The sequence below is a fragment of the Mytilus galloprovincialis genome, chromosome 14 (genome assembly GCF_965363235.1).
Source record: "Mytilus galloprovincialis chromosome 14, xbMytGall1.hap1.1, whole genome shotgun sequence".
Taxonomy (NCBI): Eukaryota; Metazoa; Mollusca; class Bivalvia; order Mytilida; family Mytilidae; genus Mytilus; species Mytilus galloprovincialis.
The window spans coordinates 55166953-55179657 of record NC_134851.1 but is presented as its reverse complement, the minus strand read 5'-3'; the positions used below and the strand labels follow the sequence as shown (position 1 = coordinate 55179657).

Genomic DNA, 12705 nt, shown 5'->3' with positions numbered 1-12705 from the left:
GCGCAATACTTGATAGGTTACACAAAAGCAGCAAAAGTACGTAAAAAATTCTTCTTTTGATTGTAGTGTCAAAAAAAACGAATTCTATTAGGACTTTAACGTTTCCAGATCGTTTGAAAGGTGCTGTTAGATGTGTTCGGAACAAATTCAAAAACTTTGACGATCCAATATTCTCACTTAGAAATATCCGTTAATCAAATCAATAGAATTCTTTTCCTGATAAGACGAGTTTTTTCCGTAACAATCAATTTTACAGGTTTTTATCAAAGAAAACTTTCTTGCATGTTTCTTGTAAAAAACTGTCCCAGACTTTTCCATTGTGTTCTTTGTATTCTAACTTTGTCTGGGGTTTTATCTAATTTTTGGTTCACATCCCAGACAATCTGTCCGTAATCAAATTAGAAATGGTCAATGATATACAGATCATGTTGACAAATTTTATAACTTAAACGATGTGTCCATCAGACGCAGAAATAATCCATTACACAAGATTTAATTTACGCTTCAATAAGCGCAACACTTTCAATATTCCGTCTCTGGAAAATGTTCAAAGCATAAAACAAGTGTCTTTTTTCTCCACTCGATAAAAGAATAAACAACTGTACTTTACATGGGAAGTCCAAATCAGTAAAGTTGATCTAAAGAGTGGATATCAATATTCAATACAGATCCGATAGCGATTGAATTATTGACACATTCCGGAATAATAGATAAAATATTGCTTTATTTGTAAAAATATATTAAAAATCAAGAGTAAAGATATGCATATGTAAAAATGTCAACACTAAGCATGAAATCAGCTCCTAATAGAATTATCATTGCAAACTTCACAAAAATCCATATTTTTTTTTAATTATTTTAAAAGACTTTTTTCAAAACTTATTTAACAACAGAAACACTTTAACAAAGGTTAAATATGCCCACAAAGATCATAAATTTGAAAAAGAGTTTTTAAACGATAGATGATCAGACGACTAAACACTATACAATGCTCACTAATTTGAATTGTATATTGGTATTTGGTAATCTTATGCGGATTGCGGAAAATGATGTTGTCGTTTTATTGTTATCAAATCAATCATATACAATTTGTGTTTAGGTATTTTGTTTGTCGTAGATGTAATATATACGAGTTTAGAATTTGCTGACAGCTGTTAGAAATCTTTTGTATTCATAAATAAAAATCACAATACATTTTTTTTTTGCATTTTAAAATCATTGTAATCTATAAGATTTTTAACATTCATAATGATGTTTCCAAACAAATGCATAAACTTCACTGTTCAAGATTATAAAGTGAGTTATAAATAAAGCTATAACATTTTGTTACATAATATTACAAAACTTCACATTATATCTAAAGGATCTGGAGTCCTCATATTTACTCGGAAACTCAACAATTAACCGTTAATAATGCCATCCCTTTTTAACCCCAATCCCTCCATATATCTACTTCAGCTTTTATCTGTTAGTTTTTCACAACTGTGACAAAATAAAAGACTTTGCAATTATACACTTCAAAGGGTGGTCAGAATTTGATCTGGAATTTGTCTATATTTTGCCTGCTCCCATTGCAGATGGTTTGAAAAACTCTCCAAGCCAGCAATGATATGCAGCTTCTTAATATGTTTAAGTTTCAAGATATCAAAAATGAAAACAGTCTCCTGCGGCGAGCCATGAGAGTGCATGCATTGCTTTAAAATGGGGGATGTCAATATTGGTAGCTCGGTAGTATAATTTGCATTCCAGAATTTAGGTTGCTCTTTTGTGTACCCTACCTAAGTCAATGTATCTGAATAGTGAGATTGGAAAAAAATACAATATCTACTGAACATACTTTCCCAAACTGAGGGCTGAATCAGGTGTAGAAAATATGAAATAATATTACATACAGATGAAAATGAATTTATGAGAATTTTTTAAAATTTTGTAGACCTAAAGGCACTACTAGTGGCCTTAAGTTTTTAAAGATATCAAAAAAAGTAAACGGTCATGATACATATTCAAATCAATTTCTGAATAGTATAATGAAAGTACTTGAAGTTAATTACCTGTTTATGTAGAATTTTTGGTCTTATGGGCCAGGAAATACTAAAACTTTCAAAAAATATAGTCAATTCAGGATTTTTAACTGAATAGCTCTGAGAATGTGTAACCTGGAACCCAACATTTTGCCTAAATTTTAGTGCATCAATTGAACCACTAGGATTAAAATTTGATTTACTGGCTTGTAATTGGCTGGAATAAACTTAACCTCTTATTTCAGTTTATGTGTAGGTACTGTGATATTGACCTTGATCTAAAATCATAATAAAATCATGGCTCTATATAGATCTAATCAGAAAACCAAAATTGTGCCCAAAATCAGTTTATCACTAGCTGCTGCAATATGATCTTCACCTTTAATATTTTGATCCTAATCAATTGGGCATGGGGCATGGGGCAATATCAAAGTTGGTTTGGTAACTATAGAAACATGATTTAAAATATAACATCTGTAACTCAAAATTGGGTCTAGATTTCCATCCATCTATTGCTGATGTAACCTTGACCCCACCAGATTTTAGCGCCTGTCCCATTTGTCGGGAGCCTCTGGCCTTTGTTTTTCTTGTATGATTTTTAATTTTAGTTTCTTGTGTATAATTTCAGAGTTTAGTATGATGTCCATTATCACTGAACTAGTATACATATTTGATATGGGGTCAGCAGAAGGACGCCCCCGGGTGTGAGAGTTTCTTACTGCATTGAAGACCCATTGGTGGCCTTCAGCTAATGTCTTTTCTATGGTCGGGTTGTTGTCTTTTTTGACAAATTCCCCATTTCCATTTTCAATTTTATATAAAAAATAACTTATGTATGTAAGCAATTTTAAGGAATGACTGTAATATTTTTTCTATCTATGAAGAAATAACATAAAAAATGTGGTGCACACTGAATAACGTGCGTAGCGGGTTATTTAACAGTGTGCATCACATTTTTTATGTTATTTCGAATAGACAGAAAAAATATTACAGTCATTTCTTATAATTTAATTCTAAATTCCATTTGAAACAGTAGAAAACCATGAAAAAACGTTGATGACGTCACGGTCACATGACTAAATTATGTCTATGGGCTCATAACAAAATTAAACGTCAGCCAATCAAAAGACGCGTTACATTCAAAATTAAATTATTGACATATCTATCATAGTCCTCATGCTTACAAATAATTACATTTGCCAATAATTGCTCACATCAGTGGCGGATCCAGAAATTTTCATAAGTGGGGGCCCACTGACTGACCTAAGAGGGGGGCCGCTCCAGTCATGCTTCAGTGATTCCCTATATTAGCAACCAATTTTTTTCCCAAAAAGGGGGGGGGGGCAATTCCCCTGCCCCCCCTAAATCCGCCTATGCACATCTACTTCATTTGAAATCAAGTGGATAGTAATATCTTACTGGCAATTATACACCATTTCCTTGTTTTTATACTGATGGACAACATGTTTATCACATAACTATGGACAAAAACACCATTCAATTCATTAATGGAGTTCAATATTTAAATTGCATAAAACTACCTTTTATGTACACAAGGACTTCACCTTTATTGTGATCCTTCCATCATAACATTGAGATAAGACCACTCTTAGAGTGACATAAACTCAATATGAACAGCATCTTACAAGTATTTACTGATAAATTTCTTGTGAAAATTATGGAAATATAATATAACAAGAGATTGTCAGAGTGACAGCAAACCAGATTTGCCTGCATAAATGATATTTGCAAATCTGGACAAAACAGAACGAAGTAAACTAAAAAGAATTTTGTAGGGTTCAGAAATGCATGTGGAAGGGCCAAAACCAATTAAAGTAGGGTTCAGAAATGCATGTGGAAGGGCCAAAACCAATTAAAGTATCACTTTTTTCTCTACTTGAAGGTTTACAACTGATTAAAGATAAAAGCAAAAAATGCAAAAATAGAACTTGACCTTCCTTTTATAGTCACAGGAAACAACATATCTAAGATTTTGTCAAAGCGTTTTCAAGTTAATTCACTGACTATGCTGCTCACCTGTGTATATCAGCAAACTATAAACAGATTTTTATTTCAGAAATCCAGTTAAAAATGGGGAGACATGGTAAGATTGCCAATGAGACATCTTTCATACAAAGTTTAAATGATATGGTACATGTAGAATGCTATTAATGGCCACTGTCCTGGGCTTAAGCAATAATATAAAGGGGGAAGAAAAGGATGGATTTCAATTTAAGCTTATGAAATTTAATTCTTCATTTGCATACATTGTCAGAACTATGATATACCTTAGAACATCTATAATGTTTCCCCTTCTTCCTTATCTGAACTTTGAAATATCATGAAATATGTAACATATAAAAATGTGGTATTAGCTTGCAAATGAGACAACTTTCCACCAGAGACCTGGTCTTGACATGACGTGTTGGGAATTAACAGCTAAAGGTCACTGTAAAGTCTTCAACAATGAGGGCAAAAAGCCCATAGCCCAAAGTCAGCTATAAAAGGCCCAAAAATGACAAATGTAAAACAATTAAACAAGAAACGGCCTAACACGCACTTTAAAAAATATAGGTGTCTTTCAGTTTAAGTTCTGTTATTGGGTAGCTGTCACATTGATGTTAACTCAACATCTCCATTTACACATAGTTATAATGATTTTCTTTTATTATTTTATTTCAGATAAGCATCAACACACAGGGGCAGATCCATGCAGCCATTTAAAACTAGAGGCTCTAAAGAGCCTGTGTCGCTCACCTTTGTCTATGTGAATATTCAACAAAGGACACAGATGGATTCATGACAAAATTGTGTTTTGGTGATGGTGATGTGTTTGTACATCTTACTTTACTAAACATTCTTGCTGCTTATAATTATCTCTATCTTTAATGATTGGCCCAGTAGTTTAAATGGAAAATGTTAGTAAAAATTTACAAATTTGATGAAAATTGTTAAAAATTGACTATAAAGAGCAATAACTCCTTAGGGGGTCAATTGACCATTTTGGTCATGTAGACTTATTTTTAGGTCTTACTTTGCTGTAAGTTATTGCTGTTTACAGTTTATCTCTATCTATAATTGTATTCAAGATAATAACAAAAAACTGCAAATTTTCCTTAAAATTATTACCAATTCAGAGGCAGCAACCTAACAACCAGTTGTCCAATTCATCTGAAAATTTTTGAGCAGATAGATCTCGACCTCATAAACAATTTAAACCCCTGTCAGATTTGCTCTAAATGCTTTGGTTTTTCAGTGGCAGATCCAGAACTTTTCCTAAGGGGGCGCCTGCTCCAGTCATGCTTCAATGATTCCCTATATAATCAACCAAATTTTTCCCACGAAAGGGGGGGGGGGGGGGGGGCAGGCAGGACCCCAGGGCCCCCTGGATCCGCCTATGTTTTTGAGTTATAAGCCAAAAACTGCATTTCACCCCTATGTTCTATGTTTAGCCATGGCAGCCATCTTGGTTGGTTGCCCGGGTCACGGGACAAATATTTCAAACAAGATACCCCAATGATGATTGTGGCCAAGTTTGGTTTAATTTGGCCCAGTAGTTTTAGGGGAGAAGATTTTTGTAAAAGTTAACGATGACGGACGCCAAGTGATGAAAAAAGCTCACTTGGCCCTTTGGGCCAGGTGGCTAAAAAGGGGGTTTCCAAACCAGTAGAAAGGGGGTCCCAACTATATGTCCCCATTCTAATGCATTGAATCAAATGAAAGGGGGATTTTCAACACCTGGAAACCCCAATCCTGAATCCCTCCTCCCCTTTCTGACAAAAAACAAATGACTTTTATGTTGCCAGTTAAACTTTGAACAAATACATATTGAGTTATTTCCCCTTTTTGGTAATAGTTGAATGGATTTAATAGCTGTCAAATAGGAGTTTTATCCCAGTCAGTTTATGAAGCAGATAGAAAGATCATATTTCTTAATATCAAAGGATTTATAGAATTAATCAATGTTCCATTTTAGAAAATATTAAATTAGATCTTCCTCTTTGCAGACACAAGTCATGTCCACCATTATTTTCCACCTGATGTTAACAAAATCAATGTGAAATACAACACAGTTACACAAGTGTTAAATCTTTTCCATGTCATAGAAAACCATGTCCTTTTTTGCATTGGCTTTTAAGCACAAAAGATTTAAAATTCTTTGTTGCAGTAAAAAAAAATCAACACACAGTCCTTAATTCATGATAAATCCTATATATAGTATAATAAAACTCAAACTTATTATTCATTTTCCAAACTATATCCTTACTGATCTCAATCTCTACTTTAAGATTATCACTATAAGGTGGAGTCATTTTAGCAGCACATTTTTATGAGATTACAATTAATTAGGCAGGAAAAAAACCTTTTAGTGAGATGTGAATTGTTGCTCCTTTTTTAATTAAGGTGGAGTCATTTTAGCAGGATACTTTATGAGATTAGGTAGGAAAAAAGTGAGATGTGAATTTTTGCTCCTTTTTGATGGGCTAATTGAGACTTTTAGTTGAAGAACAAGTTGATTTAGAAGTTCTATTCCTTTGCTTTATCAGGAATTAATACATTACTGTTGCATGATAATAATCTGTTCTTTTCAATTCAACTTTCTACCAAAATTTAAAAAATATCAAATAAGATCTTCCTCCTTGCAGACACAAGTCATGTTCATCATTATAACTATTTCCACCTGATGTTAACAAAATCAATGTGTAAAATATAAGGCAATTACACAAGTGTTAAATCTTTTCCATGTCATAGAAAACAATGGCCTTTTTGCCTTGGCGTTTAGCTAAAAAAAAGCGTAAAATTTGTTGTAATGGTTTTCAAGGCAGTCTCAAATTATCATTCAAAATACACATTGCTAATTTAAGATTTACACTATGGAGTCAATTAGCAGCATATTTGTTGTATAAGGCAGCCAAAGACACTTCTGATGGGAGATTTGAACTCTAGCTCTTTGTTGATTGCCTCATTGTGACTTTAAGATGAAGAACAGCAAAAGAAATGCTATTTCTTTTAGACCTTATCAAGAATTAAAACATGATAATAGTATGTTCTTATCAATGTTACTTTACTTACACAGTCTAAAATGATGCTGCATTTGGTCCTTGTACTATTAGCAAAACTTGCATTTTTTTTGTTCTATACATGCAGCCTTACATTCAATTCAGTAATAGTATAAGACTAATCTTAAAACAATCAAAACTATGATCTTGCTCTAATTTTGATGTCCGCATTTTGAACCTAACAGGAATCAAACTCATGACATACTAAAACTGAGGCAGAAGCAATGGAGTTCTCTGCCGACCTCTATCAATAACTGATACATGTAATTGTAATGTAAATTTAGACAAAAAAGAAGCTGCAATCGTAGCTCCAAAAACACACAGTAAAGACTATGAAGCCATTACTTTCAGACATAGCAGGTGAAGCCTTGTGTGCCTAAGAGCCCTCGATCTAGATAGCTTTTGCAGTCAGGAACAGGTAAAAAGTCCTCATACCATTCAAATATTGTAAACCTGTTAATTTTGGCATTTGATTCATTTTCACGATTTTTGTGAGCAACAAAATAACACGAACATAATTGTTGCTAGTATGTAAATCTTGGATCTTTACTCAACATAAACCACTTTAAGTAAATCTGAAAATCACTAAATTAAATATCCGTGAAATTGGATAGTAAGGACTAAACGCGAAATAAAGTATCTGCGAAAATAAATTAGTTTACGGTAGATCAATAGGAAAGCAGGGACAAGGCTAGTATTAGTCCAATCACATGTTCAGTTTGTAACTGGACAAAAAAATTAAAAACATAACCAAGAACAATCCTGTTTGTTACTTCCATCCAATAATGCTCATGGGGAATATTATTTCAAACTGTTAGCAGAATGACAATAATTAATAGCAAAAGCTGAATTAAATATTAAACCACACATTGCGAAAAACAAAAAATTGTCGCCGCTATAACTGAAAACAAATATTGACAATGTCAATTTGCCCGGATATATCAGAATTGGAATAGATTGCTTCTTAAGATAAATATTTTAGTGCTTCGAGAATGTAATTACCTAATGGCAACCAAATACAATACTAAAAGTATCTCATAGCTTTGTAATTTGTCTAATGCATTCCGATAAGGATAAGTTAACAATTTATTTTCTTACATTCTCCATTAAGTGTCATGAGTCTTGTGATTATATGACAATTTAAGGTCCTTGTCAAATTGGAAAATGTGAAAATGTAAAAGTCACTAAAAGAAAATGCTTACAACATCAAAAAAAAATTTGAAAATAGGAATTGCAGATTAAAACTAATCCATTAACTTTATTTTTTTACATTTTAACTTCTGCAAATTAATTACATTTCGCAGATTGATTGGCGCCTGTTTGCAGGGATGTCTCAGATTTCAGTCAATGCAACATTTCCATTTTCAAAAGTCTTTTATTTCAAACATACATTGGTTAGAGATTTAATCTATCTTAAGTAATAACTTCCGGGGTTAATTGTGCAAGCATTTTTACACCTACTGAGAATTTAAATATAAAAAGACATTTCGAACAAAGCTTCATTAAGAGATATTAATAAAGCTAACAAGTTTAGGAACTGTCCTTCAAAATTTTTCTTTTAGCTTTAGATAAATTAATAAATCTTTAAACAGTCTGATATTTTATGAGATATCAATTTCCTGTTAATCACAAGTGTTTTGCGACAGTCGTGAGATTGTTGTACTGTTGTACCACAGTTGTGCGTCGATTGTTTGATTAAAATTGTTTATGTTGTTACTCACAACAATGTGTTAATTGCAAGACTGTTGAATGACGGTCATAAGACACTTTCACGAGGACCACAAGACAGTGACGTGACAAAAAACCTTAGACAAAAAAAGAACATGTCCAATTTTTGTCACATGACAGCGCCATGATACTTAAAATATCGTGCAACTGTCGTGCGATTGTCGTACGATGACCACAGATGACCCACAATTTGACCAAACTTCATGTTGTGGCGCTGCATAGATGTGTCATGTGTTCCTCGTGACCACAGCTTAATTTAACAAAAATTATGTATTTGTTAAATCTTTGAATGTGGGTTTTTTTTTTCAGTTCATTCATATGTTTCATAGTTTAGTGTGATGTTTTTGTTTAAAAGCCAGATTATCACGAAGCACACCTCTGAGTGCAGGATTTTTTGGCTATTTCAAAGACCCATTAGGGCCTTGGGCTTTGGTCAGGTTGTTGTCTCTTTGACATCTACCTTATTTCCATTCTTAATTCTATTTATGAAAAAATCATATTCTTTGGCTTAATTTTGGTTGTGACCTAATCCTACAGCTTTCAGGATAATATTAAGAATTCTTATTTAATCCACAGTATAAATAATGTTCATGAATAAAAATACTAAGACTGTTCAGAAATCTCCCGAATTAGAAATATTTACATTCTGTACAAAGATTACCATCTTATTATATTCGTAAATGTTTATCAGACAAGTGGACATCAATAAATACTTGACCACAGTCCTGTCAATAAATACTTGACCACAGTCCTGTCAATATTAGAGGGTAGTGAAGGAAGGATTACTGTTAACCATCTTATTTTTCACAGATACTTTGTTTCAGGTTTTAAACCCTTAGTTACTTTTCAATCTTACAACAATTTAATTTCACATTTTCAAATTTGCTTGATGTAATTCAGTGAGAAAAGATCCCAAGTTTACGTATTCACAACGATTTATATTGGCGTTCTTTTTTCTACTGGAGGAAGATGGGAAAATAAATTGCTCGAGAAAAATTGGTTTGTTACAACAATATATTAATAAAAGACAACAACGTTTCAATTAATTGCTACATTCTCCAAGCAATTAAAGGTCATGTGTATTCCAATAAAAGGAAATAAAACATTATTTTAACTCATATAATTTTTAAATTTACAAGGATATTACGAATTAAAAATTCATTATTCTAGACCCTCAATAAGTACAAAATTCAAAACAACAACAAATAGACTTGATGGCCTTTTATGATTTGATCCTTCATCCGAACATCAACATTCACGACACAATTCATATTCATACAAATATAACGAGAAGTCCTTCAGCCAGAAAATCAATTCTGAAAGCATCTAATATATTCCATAAACATGCTCTTCGTTTACCATAAAGATTCATAACATTAAAGATTATCTTTTATTTGTCATAAAATTATATTGTATTTATTACTTTAGTTACTGGCCAATCATATGGAAGAAAAATCTACAGTTATTTCCCTTATATCATAAATAAATTTTATTGATTTATACTTCTATAGCACTAATATAAGTCAAAAATTAATTTCCTTTATAGAGTTAATTTAGCAGTAATACCTTTTTTTTTTCTTCTTTTTATTACACCATTGACAATTTCAAGCGTTGAACAAAAAGCGTTGAATAATCTCAAAACTATCAAAATATTTATCAAAATTGTTTCACTGGAAATAGATGGTCAGGGCAGATTATGTATACTTAAAGACCTATGGATATAAAAATACACCAGACATTACAGAGTTTAAATACTTAAGCAAATGTGTTGAAAATCACAAATGGCAAAAGTCTGAAAAATTAAAGATTTGGTAAAATGCATGACTTAAAACTTTCAAATAATTTGAGTTATTTCCCTTTATATGGAAAATATGAGAAAGTTACAGAACAGATTTTAAAAAAAATCAAAATTGGTCAAGACTGGAAGGAGTGTGGGCAGTGACTTTAAACAGTCTATAGCAGGAAACCTGTTTGTCATGTGACAACATACATGTGATTTCGGCGGGAGTCAAAATCTCCCGCTTTTCAGACCCTCTTCCATCCCTAGCTCCCTTTAAAATTAGAAATATTCTGCTTTTGGAAAATGTCGACCTTAAAAAATTTTCAGAACATATTTTTGTTTACAAAATCGATAGGTACAAAGAAAAAGTCAGAGAAACTTGAAATTGATACAGGAAAAGTCTGAGAAAAAAGGAAGTTTCCTCTTGTATCAAAAGGTAATATGAGGTCGTAAAATAGGTAAATCCAGCCCACAGGAGTTTGAAATCCTGGTATATTTTTACCCCGTTATTGATAGGATTTCAAACTCCTGTGACTGTAATTGTACAAGTTGTATCCTATAAACAAGGATTTATTTGATGCTGTTGAAACATGGAACATTTAATGAACCTTAAAGACAAATGAATTCATCTCAAATATGATATTGATGGTTTCTTTTCTATCCAAGCCAATGGAGTTGTCTTGGACTATTCTTAAATTTTAGAATTTGACAAAATGCAAACCGTATTTTATCACCAAATACCCCAGCAGCAAATAAAAGAAGACCATTAGTATCTGCCTGGAGATCTGATTTCAAATGGTGCTGATCCAGTAACCAAGGGTCAAGACCCGATGCTTACTACACTTCATGCAAATCTGACTATGGTGGCCCTAATGACTTGACCAAACTAATGGAGACAGCTACCAAGCAGCAAGCCTACAACTCTATAAATTTAACACCTTCTGTTAGTAGCATGTTCAGTAATGGTACCAAAGTTGACAATGTAGCTTAATCAGAGATACTTCTTGCCAACTATGTATGATGGCTGATCACTATGTCTTGAATTATACAAAATCATGATAATAAATGAATATTTGAAAACCCCTTATCTTCTATTTTTATCAAGTAAAAATGGATAGGCAGGTGTTTAAAGGTATGGAATAATTGTTTTTTAAACAAACAAAAAAAGGAAGATATACAGTTTAAACACACAAAAAAACGTTGTGTACGTCGATAAAAAATCTCCAGTTATGAGACCCAAACTCCAGCTGAAAATTTCCAAATCTCAAGTTGTGGCTTGACAACTCTGTCACATGTCTGTGACAATGAATCTCATTTTGAATTTATAATTCATTTTATAACAGTGATTGTGATTATACAATTTTAAAAAGTTAGATCTATATTCAAAATCCTGCATTGCAGAGGGGGTGGGTATAAATTACAGCATTCAAAAGCATCACTCAACAGTCTGAGTAATAACACAAAACTACAAATCTAGATAAAACAACAAAGTATCAGCTACAACAACTATCACAACAAGTGAAACTGTGAGCTACTGTTCACTGATGATACCCCCGCCGCAAGTGGATAGTTTTAATAGTGTAAAAATATGCACATGTTCGGTGAAAAGGAAGTTGTTGAGTGATGATTCTGAAAACGCATCACACGGTATAGCAGACTTATATAAACCCTTAAACCCTGAAACCAAATTTCTTAAATCCTTGTATTGTAGTTCCTGATAAAAATGTGACAAAAATTTTCAACTAGGGGACTGATGGACTGACGGATGGATGGATGGATGGACAGTTAGAGGTAAAACAGTAACACCCCCTTTTTTTTATACCCCCTTTTCTTATACCAATTTTTATTAGCATTCATTATTTATGTACTAAAATCATTCATTCTCATTTCTCATGCAAAATCATTCGTTCTTATTTCTCATGCAAAATCATTCATTCTCATTTCTCATGCAAAATTGTTCATTCTCATGTCTCTTGCAAAATTGTTCATTCTCATTGTTTATGTAAAATATAGGGATTAGTAGAATGAATAGATGAAATCACAGACAAAAGTGTGATAAATCCCTGCTTGCAGTAACAACATAACATATACATGGAGTCACAGCCTCTGTTAAGAA

The 12705-nt window shown here is 32.6% G+C and overlaps 1 protein-coding gene across 2 annotated transcripts in view; it reads right to left on the bottom strand.

The window, feature by feature from the left end:
• The window catches only part of LOC143059813 (dual specificity calcium/calmodulin-dependent 3',5'-cyclic nucleotide phosphodiesterase 1A-like), a 290727-nt gene that overhangs the window by 251527 nt on the left and 26495 nt on the right, over positions 1–12705 (bottom strand). The gene's annotated exons all lie outside the window — the stretch shown is intronic.